This window comes from Ochotona princeps, chromosome 3 (genome assembly GCF_030435755.1).
Source record: "Ochotona princeps isolate mOchPri1 chromosome 3, mOchPri1.hap1, whole genome shotgun sequence".
Taxonomy (NCBI): Eukaryota; Metazoa; Chordata; class Mammalia; order Lagomorpha; family Ochotonidae; genus Ochotona; species Ochotona princeps.
In genome coordinates, this window is record NC_080834.1 from 109,810,274 (window position 1) to 109,833,339 (window position 23,066).

The 23,066-nt window shown below is 37.2% G+C and overlaps 1 protein-coding gene across 3 annotated transcripts in view; it reads left to right on the forward strand.

The window, feature by feature from the left end:
• Positions 1-5,035: 5,035 nt before the first annotated feature.
• The window catches only part of LOC101531522 (ganglioside GM2 activator-like), a 73,812-nt gene continuing 55,781 nt past the window's right edge, over positions 5,036-23,066 (forward strand). For 2 of the 3 annotated variants that reach the window (XR_009245134.1, XM_058661305.1), the window contains exon 1: positions 5,036-5,135. The gene's annotated coding sequence lies outside the window, so the exon portion shown is untranslated. Of the gene's footprint in view, positions 5,136-5,220; positions 5,552-23,066 lie in introns of those variants that run through there. The other variant, XM_058661306.1, reaches the window with a different exon arrangement.

Below are 23,066 nucleotides of genomic sequence, written 5' to 3' on the forward strand. Positions count from 1 at the left end.
TTAGCTCATTGACATTTCAATTTTAGTTTATATACAGGACCGGCTGCTATATACCTTAAAATGGCTATAAGGTACCATTCAGCTGTCTTGTGTCTATTTCATTTTAGTATTTAGCCTTCCCAAGCCATGAGCAGGTCGCTGAATGGGAAGTGGAGCAGCCAGGACACAAACCGGCATCTATATAAGATGTAAAGGGGAGACTTAGCCACTTGGCTATGGCCCATTGTAAAAAACTAAAAACTTAAAAAAAGAAGAAGAAGAAGATGATAGGACAAGATGGTAGGACAAGAGAAGATGGTTTAATGAAAGCACTAGAGAGGATATGGTGGGAAGTATCACTATGCTTGTAAATTTTTATTGTGAAATAGTTTAAGTTGATTTGCTTTTTATAAATAAAATAAGGTATAGAAAGAAAATAATATTTTTGCTGGAAATGCATATTTAGCACAAGTTTTAAAAAAATTCCTTTTAAGGAATTTGATTTTTGAAGTCAGCAATATGTCTGAATTAATCTACACACACATATATACACATTCTAAGTTCCTACCAAGAAAGAAAAGATTTTTTGCTCGCTCTGATAATAGTCTGTGTATCATGCTGAATCAAAGATGGTGGAAACTGGAGAATTCACTAAGATGACACATTCAAATTAGCAAAGGGATTGGTGAAAGGGAGAAACAAAAAACATAATGCTCCATGACCCCAAGTTTAAAGCCTTGTAGAATCTGTGACACCTGCTGACAGTTCCAACACATCCAGAATGTCACAGCCCATCTTTTCCATGCACAATCCCAAGTTGCTAATTTTCTATTTCTGTTTTCTGGTTTATTGAAAACAAACAAAAAGATCAAAATTTTATTCTGCTGTTCTGTTCCCTTTCTCCAAAAAGAGGTGAGAAACTGAGTCCCATGGACTCAGAAAATGTTTAACTGTGGATTATCTGTCCTTGTGCCAGAGCATAGGTAAATATAGACAGTAGTAGCACCAATGCCTAGAGGAGGTTTGCTTGATGGGCGGGCAGGAGGAAGCAAGAGACTGCTATCTGACAGTAGAAGGGGTCCCTTTTAGCAACTACTTCCTCCATTTGGAGGAGCTGCTCAGTGTTTATTTATTTTTTTGTTTGTTTGTTTTGCTGCACAGCCTTGAGATAGCTAAGGGTATTATCTTCTGTTGGTGGCTTACAGAGAGACAATGACAATTGGTGAGTTGGGGAGAGATGTTGAAGATGCTAGCAAGGAGGTCAGGGGTCAGCTGGGACAGATGACAGCAGGCTGGAAAGCTCTGCGGCATGGGATTGTTGGAATAATGATCCTGGCTGGCAACTCGGCCAGTGGAAGAGTGGCTAAGGGTGAAGGCAGCCTTGAGAGATCCTGTCTAGGCTAGCACATTTTTCAGATCTCAGCATCAGGTCCGAGCCAGCAGCAGACAATTTTCTCTGTCAAGTGCAGTCCTTTGGGCAGCCCCATCCAACTGTGAGATCTCCAGAAGCATCACAGAGGCCCTGCTAAATGAAGGAGTACTTCTTCAGAAGTTGGATCATACCCACACGTCTCTGAGAATGCCCAAGGAATCTGATTTAGACTTGGCCGGCTTTCAGTGTGTGGCAGAGCCAGCCCTGGCAGCAAGCTAAGTCTAATATTTGTGGGAAAAAACAACTGTTACTTTGGGGCAGACTGAGTGGGAGGAGGGTCAGGCTTCACAGATACAGAGAAAGGATAGGAAGTCTGGTCCATTTTTACTCGTGCCCCATGAACGTGGATGTGGGTTTCAGGCTTTTTATTATCTTAACAATGACTTTCATAGGGTAAAATGTTCTAACATGCAGCCTTGTTTAATTACAGTTTTATTTTGTAGTTAATGCTTTTACTATCCAACCTAACATCACTTTGCTTCATCAGAAGTCTCAGACATTTTCTCTTGTTCATTACTTCAGTTGTTCATATTCAAGTCATCTTAAACAAAATCCTCCGTTGCTCAGTTGGATTTTTGAGTACTAAAATTGATGTCAAGATTTCTATCCTAATTCTGAAACTACACAAATGAATGTTAGGAAAATTCTAGAATGCTTTAGATGTTTTGACAGTATTTTTTTATTTGTAAATTTGTGTAAGCGGGGACTCCTGTACAAATATATCATGGGCATAACTTTGTTTCTCATTCCCAGAGTTTCCCCCACCTCTGTTGTTTTTAACATGGAAGAATAAAGTATGGCTCTTAGTTTTGGGAAGAAGGACATTTGCCTTTGGATAAACCTGGTTCTGGCACTGAGTAGCTAAGTGGATTTGGGACGACTTTGTAATTCAGTGGCAGGATTCCTTGTTTGTAAACTGAACCTAATACTTTGTGAATACCATTATTCTCACAATGTGTTAAGTCTTTCTAATCCTCAAAGTGTCTCAGCTGTTGCTGGTGGTATTTGGTGTTAGTTGCTATTTGTACTGGAATGAAAGCATTCTCTTCCCATTTTTCTCCAATTACCAAAATCATTTAACTGTCTAGGAGCTGAGTCTTTGCTTTGTTGCTGTTCTTGTGTACTATTGACCAGTGTTCCAGATACTTTATTTCAGTGCACTCTCTACTTCCAATGATTTTACCTTATCCATTACTCTTCTGATGACGAACATCACCACTGCGCTGCAAATATATATATATATATATATATATATACATACACATATATATATATATATATATATATATACATACATATATATATATATATATATATATATATATCAGCTGCTCAGCCAGGTCGTCTCAGCTATCCACTGCTCCCTTCTTGTCCTGAGCTCCACACGACAGCACTGAAAGTCTCTCCATTGTATATACTTTGTCTCCTTTCAAAGCACTTGTAAAATCAAGTTAGTGTGCCATAAGCCCAGAGCCAGAATCATATTGGCACCACGATCCAGATCCAGACACTTTTCTCTTTGCTATTCAATTGAGGTAGCAAAAAGAAACCAAAGGAATTCAAATTGGAAAAGAGGAAGTCAAATTATTCTTCTTTGAGAATGACATGATTTATCTACAGTTTTGTATGCACAGACAATATCATGGCAGAGAATTAAATTGTAATATCAACCCATTCATAATAGCAAAATAAATGTGAAGTACTTTGAAATAAATTTAGCCAAGGAGCTGAAAGAACTTTGCAATGAAAATTACAAAATATTAAAAAGTATTAGAAGAAACAAAAATGGAAAAATCTTCTATGTTCATGGATTGAAAGAATTAAAATAAGCAAAATGTCCATACTATCAAAATAATGTACTGATTCAATGTCATCCCATTAGAAATATCAATCACTTTACTCTTAGTTTTAGAAAAAATGATGTTAAAATATATGTGGAAAAATAGAAGACCCTAAATTGCTAAAGCAATCTTAAATAATACAAACCTGAAGCTATCACAATACCAAAGTTCAAGACATATTGCGGGATAGTTGCATTGAAAATAGCATGATACTCCAAATCCATGGGGAAAGTAGAGTCCCCTGAACAAGTAGTGGTGAGGAAAGTGAATCAGTGTGTGCAGAAGTAAGAAACAAAAACCTTACACTTTATAGAAGTATCAAGCATCTAAATAAATGACTTGATGCCATCAAATACTAGGGGAAAAACATCAGGGAAAGTCTATAAGACATAGCTGTAGTCAACGACTGCTTGGAAAGAGATTTCTTAACAGAAGTATAGGCAATTAAAGCAAACATATGCAAGTTGGATTGCATCAAGTTCAGAAGCTTCTGCACTGTGAAGCAAACTGTCAACAAAGTGAAGTGGCAGCCATCAAAATGGGAGGAAAGTGTTTACAATTTATGCAACTGGCAGAGGATTAATATCCAGGACCTATAAAGAGCATAAGAAACTCAAAAACAGAGCAAACAATACATTTAAGAAAGGGGCAAAGAGTAGGAACAGGTACTTTTCATAGGAGAAAATTCAAATGTCAAATAGGATCATATCAGGGAAATACAATTACAATGAGGTTTCATCTTGTCGCAGGTAGTCTGTTTCCCCCTGAAAAATCAACAAATAATAAATATTGTTGAGGATATTGAGCAAAATGTACTTTAATCCACTTTTAGTTGTATGCTAGTACAACTATTACAGAAAACAGAACATACATTTATTAGAAGTCTGAACATAGATCTATCATATGATCCAGCCATCCCACTCATGGGAATTTACCCAGAGTGAAATTGGCTTATAAGAAAACTATTTATACCTCCCCAATGTGTTTATAGCAGCTCAGTTCACAACAGCTAAGATAAAATCAATCCAGTTTTCCATGAACTGAAGACTGGATAAAGAAAGTGTATATGTATACTATGGAACACTACTCTGTCATAAAAAATAATGAAACCTTCATTTTGAAAGCAAAAGGACATGGTTGGTGAAACCGTTATTCTTAGTGTCACAGCAAGACAAGTATCATATGTCTTCTGCAATAAATGGCAGCTAATATAGAATATAGAAATTGCACAAAAGTAAAATAGTCACTTTGGGATATGATTATTTCCAGTTCATGATTATAATCCATTGAAAATTTGCTATTCCTGTCTTTTACTTGCTAAATATTGTGATTAGTGATTAATTATACCTATGACCATAGGGTGGGTTACAATTGCGTCTGGGAAAACTGACGAAGGGAGAGGGAAGTGAGAGGAGTTTTGGGGGGTGAGGGAAGTGTGGTTGTCTTCTTGGAACCATATCTGTGGATACAACATAAAGCCTGTTGTCTTTATATTAGGAACAAATTTTGAAAGTTACCAACTTTTTTATACCTTTAATTAAGGAAAATAAGAAAGGTTTTTCACAAGCTCAATGCTAATTTTGATTTTTCCAGAATATGGAATCACTTCTCTAAGTCTAAGAAGTTCGTGATACCCTGTATATAGTTCTCACCCCCAATAAGTCTAAAAGATTGCTATGAAGGTAATTTAGACTGCTTAATATGTGTTCTCCTCATCTTACATTTTAGGTGGAATGAGATCGATAAAATTATGGGATGCTAATTATTTGTACACAATGGCTCTGAAACATTCCGTGTTCTAGAATCATGCTGTATGAAGACAAAGTTTGAGTATTTTATCTATAAAACTCGCTGTTGAACTATACAGAGAACTATTGTCTCAGGTCACGTAAGACTCCTTTTCCTGAAAGCCCATTTCCTTGTTTGGGAATTGGAGACTTTGCTTATATTGCTGTGTAGTTTTCTTGTGTGGGAACTGCAGACACTGCTTATATTGCCCTGCAGTGTTTTTGAATGATAGCAATTTCTTCCTTTGTAAAGAAAGGAGCTTTTAGTGGATTTTGAAGTCTGTTTTTTAATCTTCTTTCATCTCCTTTCACTCTAAAAACTAAACTAAGGATGTGAGAGGTATACCATTTCCCTTCCCTTCCCACCTGAGAGCTGTGATTTTTCAGAAGCAGAGATGGAAATGGCCTTTGATTGCTGCAAAGGGGCAACTGTGACGTCTTCCTGGGAAGTTGGGCACAGGGAAAGATCAAATGCTCTGATTTTAAGTCCATTGTGTGTGTTCACAGCGTACGTGAGTAAAATGCAAAATTTAGGACAACCACATCAATGAAAGTAAACTAAAATTCTGATAATAGAATTAGAACCAAAGGAAATGACAAAACATTAACTGTGCTGAGATGAATATTAATGATTTGCCAGGGAGCATGTCGCCATATTAATAAACAAAAAAAAAAGCCAGCTAGAATGAACTTTTTAGGTTTTTACACAACCATGAATTTCTTTGGCTCCTATCTACAGTTCCAAGAAAGTCTCTTTTGGGATCATCTACTATTTAACAGGTATAGATGACATCTAAGTAGGTGCCAGCTGCCCACCTATGGAGTAACTGCAGGTAGGATGCCAAAGAATTACATGATTAGTCCAATTGCTTGTCCAAATTCAGTCAGTCTTTCGCCTAGACAAAGGTTGGAAGGTGAGATTCTAAAAGCAAAATTATGTCAAATTCATTTAAGTATTAGGTTAACTCAGTATGACTGTTGGTGTCCTTCCATTTCAATGCGCAGAGCTCTCTCTCTTCAATATGCACTTTTAAGTGTATGGTTTGGCTGGAGCTGTGCTTTTTATCCTAACTATAACTCTGGTGCTTATCAGAGCTGTATTATGGGACTGTAACTTCTGGTGTGAAAAGGAACTTGGCACTTAGCTCCATCGCAGGGATTTTCTCATTGCCAGTAACACAGGATTCCATTTGACATGATACCAAGAGACTTGAAGGAGGTAGGACATGGAAGACACATTGTCTTACTGTGGAGGTTAAGATAGTAGATTTTAGTGTATGCTTCAGTTGGTAATACCTCCATTCCTTAGGGGGGATTGTGGAATATGAAACCTTTGAGAAACTCTCAGCAGTGTGGATGGCAGGCTTTGCATATTTTGTTGTTTTCTCCTGGGTGGTTACTGTCTACGTCCTTTACACATGTGAACCCACCTAGTCTTCTTAAGAACTCTAAGAAGCTAAAATTGCTCCTATTTTACAGGAAAAAAAATGACTGGAGATAACATGGTTATTTAGCTTGGAAGACAAAACAGATAAGAGCATTGTAATTACTTAAAATCATACAAATCCACTGTCCCTCCTTTGACTTAGCCTTTCAAGCAGACTATGCTTAATTAGATGTGTCTGAGGAGTAATTTTACTTAATGTTTCTTGTGTGTTCCTTGAATTGCTTATGGTGGCAGAGCAGTTGAGTATGCAGTGTAGTGAGTATGTTCTCAAAGGAAAAGGCTAAGGCATATAGCTCCAAAGGCAGGAGTATCCAGGTAAACTTATAGTATTTCTACAGGAGTTCCTACTTGTTATTTAAAAAAAAAATGATTATAAAAAAAAGCATATGCTGAAATGCATTGGAGCATTAGCAGTCTTATTCTTCTGCCTTCTCCCTCTACAACTGTCACATTTTATTCTTCATGGCTATGCTTTCTTCACCTTTTGCTTTCTAACCTTTCTTGCAATATTGTCTCTGTCCTAGGAGTGGTTCATCACTCTTTTGGCCCTCAGCTTGGCTATGAAAGTTGACTGGAGTTCTGCCTCAATCAAGCAATGGCTTTAACCTTCAGGCATGTTTTTTTTTTTCTGGTTCTGCTGCCTTTCCATGAGGCTGTGCTTGGGATTTGAGTTAAGCTTGATGTCTACTTTTGCCTTTTTAATGCTAATCTGGTGTAGACGGTTATATTATATTATATATTTTACTGCAAATCAAAGGATTTTCCAGCAAACTACCCATTACTATTAAACTGGTTTCTATGCTGTGAGCCCTAGAGGAGACAGACCATCCTACAGAAGAAATGAGATCATGAGGTTAAGCTTGGTTGTTAGCAAATGAAATCACAGCCTCATTTCTGATTTACTCTGGTTGTATTTCTACTCTTTTAACCCTCAATATAATTTAATGGAAATCTCAAATAGCATTCAGAAATTCATGCTCCTTTAGCAATTTATATTCAATAAGGGAGGTAGAGTTGTTCTATTATACAAATGAAGACCAGATTAACTTATTAATTAACAGATTTTAGGCCTGATCCTAAATGTATGCGTTCGGGTGAATTAATTTACCTTTTTGTGCTGCAGTTTGGGAATGTACATAATTATCTTGAAAAAGCATGTACATAGCAGCTACTTATCAGATGCTAATTTTTATTGAAGCAAAAATGATTGGATGCCTCAATAATTAAGGAAAATATGTATAATTGAAATTGGAAAGCAAACAAATTGTGTTTACATACTAGCTAAATTTCTTTGTAGCAATAAAGCCATGTTATTTCATCTGATCTTAATGTCAGTATTTGCAGCATCAAGATAATGTTACCATATTTTGTGAGAGAATGGAAAGTTAAGATATATAACATCAAACTAACTATTTAGCATAGATCACATACTTAATATTTAGCATAGATCACATATAAGATCAAACTTAATATTTAGCATAGATCAAATATTAATTGTTGTAATTGTTGCTGTTGGCGGCAATAACCTCACCAGAAAAGTTTGTATCTTAAGTATATAAACACATTTAAAAGTCTCTGAGAAGGACCGTGCCATAATCATATCTATGTCTGTAAGAATCCTCTACATTTGGAAACACATTGAATGGTTTGCAAGGACATGAGCAAGAGGAAAGGATTCAGCAATCATATAAGAACTCTTGGCCAGAGGAATGGCCGTGTAGTCAGAAGATCGCTGACTGAGTGGATTATTAGATTTTGCTTTTCATATCAGCGTGTTCAGATGTTATCGAGGCCCTCAAACTGTCCTCTGGTTTATTCCAGCTTGAGTTGTATCGTAAGTACGTGGGAGTCTGGAATTGTCTTCATGGATCCAGAATGGTTGCAAAGATTATTATTGGCAATATTTAGAAATTATTGAGGAAGAGCAGAATGGATGTGGGTTAGGTATTGTAGAACAGGTTGGGAGTGACACACACATGGTCAGGAGATACTCAGGCACAACCATGTGTCTGAAAAATGCTCTTGGGAAGGGGCTTTAACTCTCTTGTCGTTATCCTGGGATGTAGGTGGGCATATAAGATCATAGATAGCCTTGTTTGGGGTACAAACACTCAGAGGAGTCACAGACATGCATCTTCACAGCTTGCTATCATAGATATTAGCTTTGTGAATCCAAAGAAGTTGGACACTTGGTAGGAAGTTGAAAACAATAGAAATGCATTGGAGACAGAAGAGACACCAATTTCAGTTAGTTGCCTCTTATGCAGAGTGGAGGAAGCTACAACATCAAGCAGAAACTTAAATTTATCTTTCCAAAATAAAATGAGAGAATAATTAAGTACAGGAACATATAAACATTTATGCTATTATAACAAGAAGGAAGGAAGATGAAATGTGGTTGTATATGCTGAATCATTGAGTTTGATTTGCTTATGAACAGTTGGTCAGTGAATTTGCTGGGAGGGAAGTGGACAGCATCAGGTTTATTAAATTTGAGGAAATGGAAAATCTTTAAAAGTAGACATTGTGGATAGATAGCTATCTAAACAAGGAATCCAACCTATCTAACAGGCAAGATGTCTATGTAAAGAATTGAAGGCTTGCTGACAGCTTAAATTTGAAGCATGGAGTTTCGCAGTATCAGTCTGAGTAGTTATTTCTGCTTCCTGTAGCAGTTATGGAAAAACAGGGAAAAACAGATTTTGGGATGATCCAACTTTGGAGGTTTATAATATGGCACTGTGGTCAGGGTGGTTCTGCTTACTATTTTGAATTGAGAATAATTGCAATAATAAATGCTCTTAGAGTACGCTTTTAAGACTTAAGTTTTGGAATGGGATGTTAATATGGCAATGGAAAAGAGGCAGTGAAAAACTGTAAAGACTAAGAAATGTGGTTTAGACAGTAATTGTAGATGAAAATACTAACAAAACAAGGAAACTACTTCTGGCTGGAGAATATATCAACAACATTTGGGATTTAGGACAAGTGAAGTAACTTCATAGCAAGTTTGCATACTGCTTTACTTGTGTGTGTGTGTGTGTGTGTTCCTTCTTTTACTTGTACCCCACCCTCAAAGGGGGCCTCTGGCTTCCTCCAGCTTTAGCTGTGTCAGATGTTAGTAAGAATTTGCAATTTTCTACTGAGGAGTCAGCATGGCTGCAAAGCTCTATTATTAGGCCAATTAAGTTGATACAAAATAGTGCATGGTTTGGACACAGCTTCCTGACTCAGAGCAAGGAGTTAAACAGTAAAGAAAATCTGGGAGAAGACAGGCTTGACTTCCAAAGACAGAAGTATGAAGAATCAAAGGTTTTTTTTTTTTTTTTTTTAATTTGATGATGTTTACATAGTCATTCAGGGTGGGAAGGATCTAGGGTTAAGGAAAAGTGGATGTGATCATTGTTTCCAAACTTCTATTTCTTCTTTCCATTTCTGGGGGGGGGGACCTCCCAACCATCCCAGTACCGGAGGGTGAGTAAAGGCCTCCCGCTATCAGCCCAGAAACACAATGTGTCACATGCTCTGAGGGCTCTGCCCAGTTGGATGCGATAGTTCAGAAATGCTGTTGATCTCGCTGGTCTATGGATGAGGAATCCCTCTGGATGTCCATTGGCTGACACAGCCAACCGTAGAGTCTCCAATCAGCCAGATATTTGCTGTCATCATTTGGCTGGGATAGTCGTCCAAAAAGATCTTAAATGCAGCATGGCCTCTGCTGAGATGAATCCAGTGTCTTAGTCAGTTTATATTCTGTCTATTGCTTAGCCAACCTGTGTCTGTGACTCAGTGCAAGCTTGGCCTCAGCAGCTCCACCCACGAGGATTGTGAAGGGTATTCCTTTGCATCTTCTTGCCCTATAGCAGAAGGCAAGTGATTGCAGCATAAGAAAGTCTTGCTCTTAAACCTGACTGAATTACATATAATTTGTATTAAATCTACTTCTGCATTGTGGAGAACAAAAACTTACGAGGCATCAGCAGTCAGAATTATTATTATTAGTGTTATCATTACTTCCAGTGCCATGTCATGGTAGATCAAGTCAGTGCCTGCAGCCCTGGCATCCAATATGGTCACTGTTTCTGTTACGGCTGCTCTACTTCCAATCTAGCTTCCTATTTATGACCTTGTAAAGAGCAGAGGATGGCCCAAGGTTTTAGGCTACTGCACCCACATGGAAGACCCAAAAGAGGCCGCTGCCTCACAGGTTCAGATTGGCTCAGCTCCGGCTCTGTGGTCATTTGTGGAGTGAAGCAACAGATAGGAGAAACTCTCTGTCTCTCCCTTTCTCTGTAACTCTGCCTTAAAACAAAAATAAAACAAAATAGAAATCCTTAGGAGACGAATTATCATTAGTTTAGACATTTATTTATTTAGCTTTAATGACCAGCCTCTTTTGGGTCTCTCATGAGGGTGGCAGGGGCCAAGTACCTGATCCATCTTCTGTTGCTTTTTCAGGTCATTGGCAGTGAAGCAACTGGGACACAAAATGGTGCCCACATGGGGTGCTGGTGTTGTAGGAGAAGGGTTTGACAGCTAAGCCACTGCACTGGCCCCAGTTAGAACTGTATTTAAAGACAATTTGAAAAAGAATCATTTTGGACCATATTATATAGAAAATTTAGAATTTTAATGTTAGAAATGTTGATCATATTGTGACACTCCATAATTACATGATTTCCATTTGGGGACAGAAAAACTTAGTGCTAGAAGCACACTTTCATTTACTTACCTTCTCAGAGTTTTTTAAAATAGAAAGTTTGAGAGTCAAACAGACATACTTACACACGTATAGATATTGTGTGTGTGTGTGTGTGAGAGAGAGAGAGAGAGAGAGAGAGAGAGAGAGAGAGAGAGAGTGGTGCCATTTGATGATTCACTCCCCAAATGCATGCAGTGGCACAGGGAAACCAAATGGAAGCTGGGACTTGGGAAGCCACATCCTTGAGCCATCACTGCTGTATCTCATGGTTTGCATTACTGGGAAGACAGTCAGGAGATGCAGTCAGGAATCAAACCTAGGCACTCTGATGTGGGCTGCCAAACTGTCAACTGCTGGGTCAAGCGAAAAAGACACCTTTTCAAATGTATTGTGTTGCTGAGTGATGGAGTGTGTGTTTGTATCACCTTTCAGCAATAGAAAATTGTTTTTTGATCTTATAGTTTCCTTCTGAATAATATTTAATGCATTCCAATTTTCTATTTTACTCTTAATTTCATATTCAGCCGTTATTTAATATACATATTTTACTCAGATAACTTCTATTAGATCTTAAAAGGCCTGAATACATTTTTCTTCTTAGTAACTTTTGTGGACAAAAGTCACTAATTGAGCTACTCAAAAACTTCTCTTCATGTTCTCACTTCAATTAAATAAAAACTCCAATTATGAGTTAATTCTAAGTTAATTCTTTAATTCGTTGATATTGTCTCCTTTGTTGTGTGGTTTTCAGTGAGACAAAATTTTGGTCACTTTGTACTTCAGTTTTCTGAAGTTTTTGATTCTCAAGGGACAATGTATGTTTCATAGTGACTTTTCCAGCATGAAGTTCAGGCTGCTCACATGAACAGAGCATAGTCTGAACAGAGCCAAATGGATGTATATTTGCTGATCTGTGCTATAAGAGAAAGAACCACAAATGTCAGTAACCAGAGAACTGTATAGTCTTGCTGTACATTGCTAAAAGTTTACTTTCATGAGCATGAGAATTACTTAGTAGAAGCAAGGACATTATCTGTGTCCCTCAACTTTTTTGCTTTGTCTACTGAAGTAATGTTTGAACATACATGAGTACATCAGAAAATTTGTAGAAGGACTGGTGTTGTAGCTTAGCTAGTTATGCCAACTCCTATGATGTCTCCATCCCAGATGAGTACAGGTTTGAGTCTCAGCTCCTCCACTTCCAGTCCCATTTCCTGCTTATGTGTCTGGGCCAGAAATGGAAGATGCTGCAAGTGCTCGGATCCCTTTTAGCTATGTGGGTGGGCTGAATGAGTTCCTTGTTCCTGAATTAGGCTAGGCACATCCTGGCTGATTGGCCCTTTCGAGAACAAGCCAATAGATAGAAGATCTCTCTTCTTCTGTCTTTTTATCTCAATGTAATTCTACCTTTTAAATAAATAACACAATATCTACAGTAAGCTTGCAAAAAACAATAAACATATTTCATTTGGTGCCCAAAACAATGAAATCCACGTATTTTTTTTTCAAAATAAATATTTTCCACAAACTTTTGAAGACACCAGTTGTTTCTGAATTTATGTGTCTACATACAAAATTCAAGTGCATATACTTCGTTCCAAAAGCATTTGGAACAAATCTATAATTTCCCTAAAATAAGTATGATTTTTTTAGTGAATGATTACAGCAATTCTTACATGAAGAGATAGCCTACACACTTTTTTAAAAAAGATTTATTCATTTTATTACAGCCAGATATACACAGAGGAGGAGAGACAGAGAGGAAGATCTTCCATCCGATGTTTCACTCCCCAAGTGAGCCGCAACGGGCCAATGCGCGCCAATCCCAAGCTGGGAGCCTGGAACCTCTTCTGGGTCTCCCACGTGGGTGCAGGGTCCCAATGCATTGGGCCGTCCTCGACTGCCTTCCCAGGCCACAAGCAGGGAGCTGGATGGGAAGTGATTAGAACTGGCGTCCATATGGGATCCCGGGGCTTTCAAGGCGAGGACTTTATCCGCTAGGCCACGCTGCCGGGCCCGCCTACACACTTTTAATAATATGCTTTGATGCTTTCATTGCTTTGAGTTGGCATAAGATAATTTTGCCACACCACTCCTTTTGATTGAGCATGGCAGTCGCCAACGGAATTTGTCATGGTGATGGTTAGTAATCCCGCACAATTTCATCACCAGGTTGTAAGGACAGGTCAAATTCTTACATACATCAAGACATTTATTAAACAGTCAGATATCAACGAGTCAGCAGAAAACACTTTATGTAACAAGCTTGAAGAAGTCCCAGCTGACTGTTCTTTTAAATGCTTTGAGCTCTGCACTAGATGAAAGGTTCACTCAGGATAACATGACAGCGTTCAGGGAGGCTGGGTGTGGGACAACGCGTATTCATGTTGCTTTACAAAGTCTGGACATAGGGTTACTTATTGATTAAACTTTGATAACTTACCCAAGAATTCAGGTTACACAGTGCTGTATTCTTACATCTTATTTATGTTAGCCTTGTAAAGGGATTGTCTTTCACTGTATTCTATACAATGTATATTTCTTCGCTACTTTTAATTTTACAATTGAAAGCCCAACTTTTTGTCCCTCTTTTAAATAATTTACTTGCTTGAATTTGTTACACCCCTCCACCCACCCACACACATACACACAGAGTCTTCAATCCACTGGTTCACTCTTGAAATGGCCACAACAACTACAGTTGAATCAGGATGAAGCCAGGAGCCTGAAATTCCATCTGAGTCTCATACGAATGACAGGAATCCAAATATTTAAGTCATGATTTGTTGTTATCCTAAGCACATTAACGATGAGCTGGAGAGAAGTAGAGCAGCCTAACCTGCTCATGTGAGATGCTGACATTACAGGGTGTGGCTTAATGCACTTTTCCACAATATTGGCCCTAAGAACTCAATTTTCACAGTACCAAGCTAACAAAAAAAGAATTTCAACAAAAACTGTTATTTTTTCTGACATTTTCTATATTTGAATGATAATCAAGCTACGGAAAAGAGAAGCACTCAGAATGATCACTTCAGATTTGTGTATTTATGATCAAAGTCTTTATAATCACTGTTGGAGAATGGATTTATCACTCGGAAACTGACAATCACTTGAAGAACCATTGATTGACTCAAACAACATATTATATTGTCACTGCTGAAGTATTTTAAAACTAATTACAGATATTATATTTATAAATATATCACATACCAGAATATTTTAAATTTGCATTTAGCGCGTATATATACAAATTTTATTTCAATCTTTTGTTTTCAATTTTGTAATTAATTATCGTTCCCTAGCATTTTTCCAAAAAATCATGTTATATTTATTTTTTGTACCTTCTTTTTCATTTAAAAAGCATTAAAATAGCAATAAACTCTTGAAGTGTAACAAGTGCAATATAATCTATTTTAAGTTCATAATATAATCATTTTTTAGTAATTTTACCGAGTTGTTTCACCATCATTATAATTCATTTTAAAACATTGTGATCATTCACTGTGGCAATTAATGTCCAATCCTATCCTCCACCATAGATGACGAATAATCTACTTTTTGGCTCTGTAGTTTTGTCTATCCTATTTTTCTTAATGACACTCCTTGAAATTCCCTTCAAGTCAAATGTTTTAACTCTTTAGATTTTTGTACTTTTTCGGGACGTGGATACCCAATAATTTATTCATCTTTCCCCCATGTGCTGGTCAGTGAATCTGAGCATAATTGTAATGTTCTGGAGGGTTTTAAAAATATCTGTTCAGTATATCTTCTTTCATATGTTTGGTTATAATTTATTGTAGAGATATTTATCTTTTTCCTGCAAATTTATAAGATTTGCTCATCATAGCTATTAGTCATTTACCTATTGTCTATATTACAATTTTCTGAATGTTAATTTCTAACAAATTACATCAGGTAAAATTGGGTGTGTTCAGGGTTATATGACCATCACTGTTTCATGTGACTATCATATCTAATTCTTGCCTAGTTCTACTGAACTGAACTATAATCTTTTTACTTTTTACCTCTTGAATCTTCTTTAGTGGAGCATTAAGCCCATGGCTATAGTATAAATTTATAATGTTACCTAAAACAGATAAAAAAAGGAAAGAAAAGAAAGGAAAGAGATAAAGAAGGGGTACAAAGGGAGGAAATAGGAGACTTTTATTTATATTCTTAGATTCATCTATTAACCACATTAAATCTGCTTTCTTTGTTTTACTATCACATTAGTATAAAAGTTAAAGTATCAGATTGTAACAAAAATAAGTGTTTTAAGCTAAGGTAAATTGACCTATAAAGATTTTACCTGTGAATACTTGCCTCAAGATTGTCTTTGATTAAGAGTCCATTTTTTGTTCTAGTATATTTCCTAGAACCCCTTTCTTTCTTTTGAGGGATGCATGAATGTAGACCTTCATATATAATTCACATCGAAAGAAGCATATTGCTTAATTTTTTATACATTCTAAACTAGGTTAACTTATTCTGTGCAATGTTTTTTATAAGTGTTCATTTATTTATCTCTTTTTAAAAGATTTATTTATTTTTATTGGAAAGGCAGATATACAGAGAGGAGGAGAGACAGAGAGAAAGATGTTCCATCCGATGATTCACTCCCCAAGTGAGCGCAATGGGCTGGTGCTGCGCCAATCCCAAGCCAGGATCCAGGAACTTATTCCAGGTCTCCCACATGGGTTCAGAGTCCCAAGGCTTTGGGCTGTCTTCGACTGCTTTCCTAGGCCACAAGCAGAGAGCTGGATGGGAAGTGGAGCTGCAGGGATTAGAACCGGCGCCCATATGGAATCCTGGCGCGTTTAAGGCGAGGACTTTAGCCACTAGGCCACGCTGCCAGGCCCAATCATTTATTTATCTTTTACAGAGAGAATGAATCTTCCATCACCTGATTCATTTTGCAAATGCCAAGAATAGTTAGGGTTGGGCCAGGCAGAAGCCAGGGCCAAGAGCTCCATCTTTGTCGCCCACATGAGCGACGGGAATTCAGACACTTGAGCCATCATGACCAGTAACCCCATACATGTTACTGAGAAGTTGGATATGAACTTGCAGGCAGAACCTGATCCCAAGCACTCTGCAGTGGGATTGAGGGATCCCAGGTGGCCAGCATAACCCACTCTCCTTACCACACTCACTTCCATCTAATTCTGATAGGAACAGGATTACACGCTCATTGTCTTGTTATCCCAAGTAGTCCTGGAAGTTTGAAAAGTTTTAGCTTTGCCAATTTGCAGCTGTGTTAGTTGTTATTTAGGTTTATGACAGTTACATACCCACACATTTTCTCATGATCATAGGGTAGCAATCTGCATTTTATAATTCTATAACATAATTTTTCCCTGATTACTGTACTTCACACTGAGTTCCATTTTGCTTAATGGAGCCCTGTCTCTCAGGCTGACTGCTCTTAATGTGTTCTCCTAAGTTTTCCAACTTTTTAGAAGTCCTTTGTTTTTTCAGGAGTATGTAACTGTATTTTCCCCCGTCACAACATTGCTACTGTCTCTTTTACACTTTATTCTAACATTCTCTTCATTACTCAGGTCCTATTTTCATTTCCACAGTTTCTTTTCTTTTTTTTTTCTTTTTTTTCACAGTTTCTTTTCTTTTATGACTCCTGGAATGGTCAAGTTTTAACTTGGAGATACTTCTCCATCCTAGTTGCATTATAGATTATGTTGACTCTTCTTTCCCTACCCAATAGCTTTGTTCTTGTGAGCTATTTCAGGAATAATGCTACTTTTAACTAATATGTGTTGGCCATTCCCTTTTGTTTGGACATATTTTGAAGTGTTCTCAGAAATAATGCATAAGCAATATACTCACTGTTTCTCTCACCTCAACCATAAATGTTATATCTCTTAGGGGTCGGATTCTTGGGTTGCAATCCTCTTACTTCAGTGGTTTTATTGAGTGCTTGTTCACTGACTCTGGCCACTCTTGACTGAAGTTGGGATTCTGATATCAATCTGATTTTAGCATTTAGTTTAGCAAATTTATTCTCCCAGTGAAGAATCTGCAAGAATTTTCTGTTGTATTTCTAGTAAGGTTTTTATTTTAGACCTTCTAAATCTATCTTGTAATTCTCTTATTTTCACCCTCTGGTAAGTTTCATCTCTACAGTTTTCTCTTTAAGGTAAGCAAAACATCTCATACCTCATCAGTTATTTGGGCCTCAGTAGTGCCTTGTCTTTCAAGTCACCCATTGGATTTTTGAATTAGAAAATTACATTCTCTATTTCCAAAAAGTCCACATCTCCCCCTGAAAAATTCTCAAGAACATGCCTTTTTTTCAGATCTTAATATATACTTCCTTTAGTGTTTCTGTGCCATAAGCTATCTGTTCTAGCTGTTTTCCTTGATTGTCATTTCTAGCATTTTAGTTCCTTCACTTGAATTGACATTTTTCTCACAGACTTGCTAAGGTAGTTCACAGCATTTTAAACAGCAAGACTCTCCTGCACTACCTGAGCTATTGGCACATGTCTGTGAGGGTAGTCAGGCTGTGTGGGTTTACTGGTAGATATTCCCCTTCTGGGTTAATGTAGGTTGCTAGGGAGAGGAGCTGAGCTTCTGACAGCTGAAGCCAAACTTCTGCTGGACAGCTCCTTGCTTAAAACAGAGCAGCAGAGGTCAGTGATTGAAAGTCCAGGTAATCAAGCCATAATTTTATAGCTGGTGGCAACCTGCCAAGGATTAGCAACGGGTGGTTCATATGACAGGCTGGACAGCTCTTATGACAAGCCCCCTTCTGTATACCATCTGAAATTCCTTTTCACTGTGCAAGCCAGCCTGACTTTTTGTATACCATTCAGACTCATCTTCACTGCACCAAAAATCCCTGCTCCCAACTCCAGTAGACACATCCTTACCATGGGATGGAAACCCCAAGTTCCACAAGGCTGTGTACTTGGAACTAGTGATAAGTGAAACTAAGCAGCTTGGCTGTAGAATGGGTCCTTGGAGTGACCGGTAGAAAGTTACCACAGAGGCATTCCACTCTCATTTGCACTGTCTGGTGCTCCGGTACTTTCTAAAAAGTACATGAAAATGGTCAGTGTGCAAGAGCTCTGAACATCACCACTTCTGTGTCTGGAAGGAGGAAAGGCAAGATCTCATCTTGTAAAGGGAGGCTATTTTTGTTGGCAACTTTTTTCTTGATTTGAGTTTTTCTCATTTGCGTAGTACTTTTTTCACTGTTGTATTTTTCCTTGGTTAGGTTTTTTCTTCCCTCTTTGTTTTGCACCTTTTTTCTATTTATTCATGCATGTCCTTGTTTTTGAGTGAAGTTTTGTTTCTTCTGAGCAAGTGCTGCAGTCTCTTACATCATCATTCTCCCACCTTTTCATTCCTTTGGATGCAGAGGGAAGAGTCTGCAATAAATTTAGCCAGGAGCCCTGAGTGCACCACGCCTTACATCTGGTGTCCCTTTCTCATTTCAGGGCAATGCTTTGTCTTCTAGCCTGCTCAAATTGGACAAACTTAGGACATTCCTGTTTCTGAGAACTGTTCTTTTCTCAAGACCATGACATTTTTCCTTTCTTCTGATTTCTGAAAGTATTATTTTTGTTCATGTCCAGTCATAGGAAGTAAAATTTCTCACCAATTCATTTCTGCTGTGACAATGAAAGAGTTCAGATCTTATTTAAGCTAAAGTATCTGTAAGATTTACTAGCCCAGAAACCAAATGAATGATGAGTGGGATACATGAAGAATCAATAAAGATAGCACCATCATTTATGGGATGTAAGGAATTGCTCCATGTGTTTGAAAGCTTTAAAAATATTCCTCCTCTAAATGATATAGAGCCTGAAATGCATGAGAAAGCAGATGCTGTCTCTTAATGTCTATATTCCAAATGCTTTGTCCACCAGTCTGCAAGCCAGAAGAGAACTGATTCTCTAAATAACATTTTGAACAGCCAGTCAGGCATTCCTTATGTATATCTGGAAATGACTTTCCATATGAATAACAATAATTACTAAGATTCATTGGGCTATTACTTATCTGTTTAATCCACTGAATATTGGTTTGATATCTGCAAATTGCAACTAATTTTTCTTTCTCTGCATTGCAAGCTGTCATGAATCTAACTTACTATAAAAACTGGAGCTATAGTTCCCATTTTAGGATAAGCAAGTGTATCGTAAACTTTCTGTCAATTTTAGATCTTTAAAAACGTCCATACCTTCAATGGGCTACTACTGCAAAAATACCAATTTAAAACGGTTTTCTGTCTGATAACGTATCTTATTGCTGGGAAGAAACTGATTTAAAATAAGCAAATTTTGAAATCTTGACTGGGGGTCAGCACCTGCACTCAACAAATTAAAGGAAGTTTTAAAGATCTTTTATCCAATAACTCATTAACACCAAGTGGTTAGTTGGATTTTACCTTAATTCCCTGGAGAAACGAATCCAATACCCCATATAGAGCTGATTCATTTATTGGAAAACCCTGACTGGTGGAAAAGTCTTGATCTATTGAGCTTGGATCTCTGTCTTCGCAAATCATGACCATTGATTCCAGTTGTACCTCCTGAACATCTATTTTTGCGGAACAATAGCACTTTTTACACAACTAACATTTTGTCATTTAAGGGGAAGGGTATGTGCTCTCACAATATTTAGGAGATATACAAAGAATTGAATGCTTAAAAAGTATAAGTTTAAATGTTTAAATATTCATCTGCCATGAAATTTTAACTGAATATTCTGAATACATTAGATAAGATTTCACAGTATTTATAGTTTGAGGTAATTTCATGTTTATTAGTTGTCATAAAAACTTGACACATATACCACATAGTCCATTCAACTTGTTTTACATTTGTGTATACTGAAGTTCAGATAATAGCTGTTAAATGTTACATGTCAGAAACTAATGGAGAGATTTAGAAATGCTAAAGGGTGGCACAGATAGAGTTTGAGATGCTAAATACACAGTAAATGTATCATCACCGAGAGTTGTTGTCCGGTGGCATAGCACCTTAAGTATAAGTCTATTCTCTATAAATCTAGCTGTAAAAACTTGCAAACTTCTTACTGAGATAAAGCCTAAAAGAATTTAGTGCTGTGTTGAGCTAGCACAATATGAAAAACAGCAGAGAAAATAATCTTTAAAAATTCATTATGGCTTAAAAATTAATAGTAGTGCTAATGTGACTCAGTCACTGATTTATTAATTTTTGACAGGAAAGAAAATCTAATGCTGAAAGTGAAAAATAAGTAATAAACATTTCTTAAAGAATATGTGACACATTTATAAAATGTAAATATGTCTTAATGACAAGTGCTGTGTTATTTAGTGTAATTTAACTGTTGAGTTATTTATAGGTGAAAAACCAGGAAGAGCCAAAGGAAAAAAAAACCCTTCAATGTACTATGTAAACTGCATTGGACAGTAGAAGAAAAATGGAACACTTGTTTGTTCCTGGGAATGCAGTAGGACGCTTATTCAAGATCCACCTTCTCTGGTGAGGATGTTGCTTCTTTAATGATGCTGAAGAACACACTTTCCTGCTGTGTATGTGTTTGGATGTGCAGGCAACGGAACACTAAATGCTATGACAACATTGTTCTTGGTGAAGGGCTGAGAAACAGGTCTGGTTTATCTGCCCACACTTAAAAGCACACAGTTTCACAAATGGTAAACTATTAAAATAGAAACACAGAAGAAAATTTTGTCAAAATAAATCTTTATTTTGATAATATCACCATCCTAGTTAGAATCAACTGCCTCTGGATTACAATTCCTTAGGGTCTGGACTCATGTTTTATTTCTTGTTGGGTTCCCACTGCAGCATCAGGCTAAAGCCATACTTTATTCTCTCTCTCCTATTTTCTTGGAGCATTTGAAGACATTCTGGGCAGGCAGCTCAGTATTTATTGACCAGAACTACAAGAAATCAAAATGAACACAATGCTTGTGTATGATATCACCATACTTGAATTCTCCCTGGGTAAATATAATATTTTAACAATGAAAAGGTAACCAATTGCAATATGGTTTCTCAGTTATACTTGTGGATACAAACTATCATGATTTCATTGCATCAATACAGTGGACAAGGAAGAATTATTGTTTCTTTCACTCTATGGCCCTAGTGAGTCCTCAGGAAGTATAGCTGAAAAATCAATTTTCCAGGCTGAAGTCTTTGCTGGTCACAGTTCAGGGATTAGAGAAATCCAATTTGAGGAAAATATTATTCTGCCTGAAGGCTCCCTTATAGCTTATCTTTTTGAAATGATAAGATGGCTTCCCTTCAGGGTGAATATAAAAGTCAGGATTTTCATCTGCTGATATAGAACTTTGCCTCCTTGGTCTTTGTGTAGCAAATGTCTGAGACTCTGTATTTTTACCTTCTTTTGAAACAAATGTGCCTTACCAGAGGTGCGTATGTGTACCAATTGTTATCTGGAGACTACTACGACCTGCTGATTCCATTGTGATTGAAAGAATCTTGGTAAAGGATTTTGTCCATCTTTGTCCATGAGGGCTACTTTCTATCTTAGAAATGTAATAGAAAATGTTGAATACTGACCTTAAATTAGCTAGGTAATATGAAATTCTGTAAGGGTGTCAAGAGTAAGGTTGCCTTATTAATTTTGGTTATTCTGTGTATTAAAATCTTACATAGGCAGGATACACTTCACAGGGGATTCTTTATATAACTGTATCTGGAGGGAGCAGTGGACACCAACAAAATCTGTGTTTTCAGTACAAATTGTCAAGACCCTGTTCTTCATAGAAAGTGTTTCATTTTTAGTAAGGGTCTCAAATTTGCTTATTTTCTCTTCTGCAAAACAGAACTTGTAGTAGTGGCATATTCAGGCCCATATCAGTTTATATTGCCAGTGCCTAATGTCTGATAAAAGAAAACTTTTCATAATTATTTGTTGAATAAAGAAATGCAACCTGGCATGAGTTCTGTAAGTACCTGCCACACACTTGATATGAATCTTTCACTTTATTTGCAGAAGCTGCATCCCTAAGGAACAATTGGTTTATGGTTATACTGTGGGTCTCTGGAACACAATCAAGAATAGCATTAGGAACTAGTATGTAGGAAGCTTAATTGCATCTTAATTTATGTTTTCCTTATAACTCTAAACTAGTTGAACTGATATGGGAATTAGAATATTGCATTGTTCTTTTTTAAAAATGGAATACTCCTACTCCTTTGAAAGAAGGAATAATTTATTAGACAAAAATGATCAAGACATTTTTGTAAATCCATTTTGTTTTTTCATTCTTAATCCTTTCATTTCTTGCTAATGACCAGCACTGTAATTTCCTGTAATTTATAGTTTATGGTGATGAAGTCAATGATTATCATCCATTTTTTAAAGACCTGGACTTCATGGTCTTAAGTTCATCAGTGTTCCAGAAGGTGTGACACTCAAGACATGAAATCTCTGTAAGAATTTTCAGGTGGGAACCATTTGTTGCCTTGCCTTCTGGAGTCTCTGTTCTAGCTTTATTGTTTTTGGTGTCACTGTTATGTGTTTGCCTTCTCTTCTGATGTGCTGGAAAAGTCTGGGTGCACAATACTTTCTAAAGTCTTGTTTATTTATCTGAAAGAAGGACAGAAACAGAGAGAGGGAAAGAGAGAGTAAGCAAAAGAGAATTTTCCATCTGATGAGTCACTTCCCAAAAGGCCGTAACGGCCAGGGCTAGGCTAGAAATCCATCTAGGTCTCCCACATGGGCAGTGAGGGCATAAATACTTGGGGCATAATCTGAGGCTTTATAGATTTATTAACAGGAAACTGGATTGGGACCAGAACATAAGGAATTCGTATGGTATGCAGATCTGAGAAGCCTGTGTCCCAATTGGCACCTTTACTCATTATAC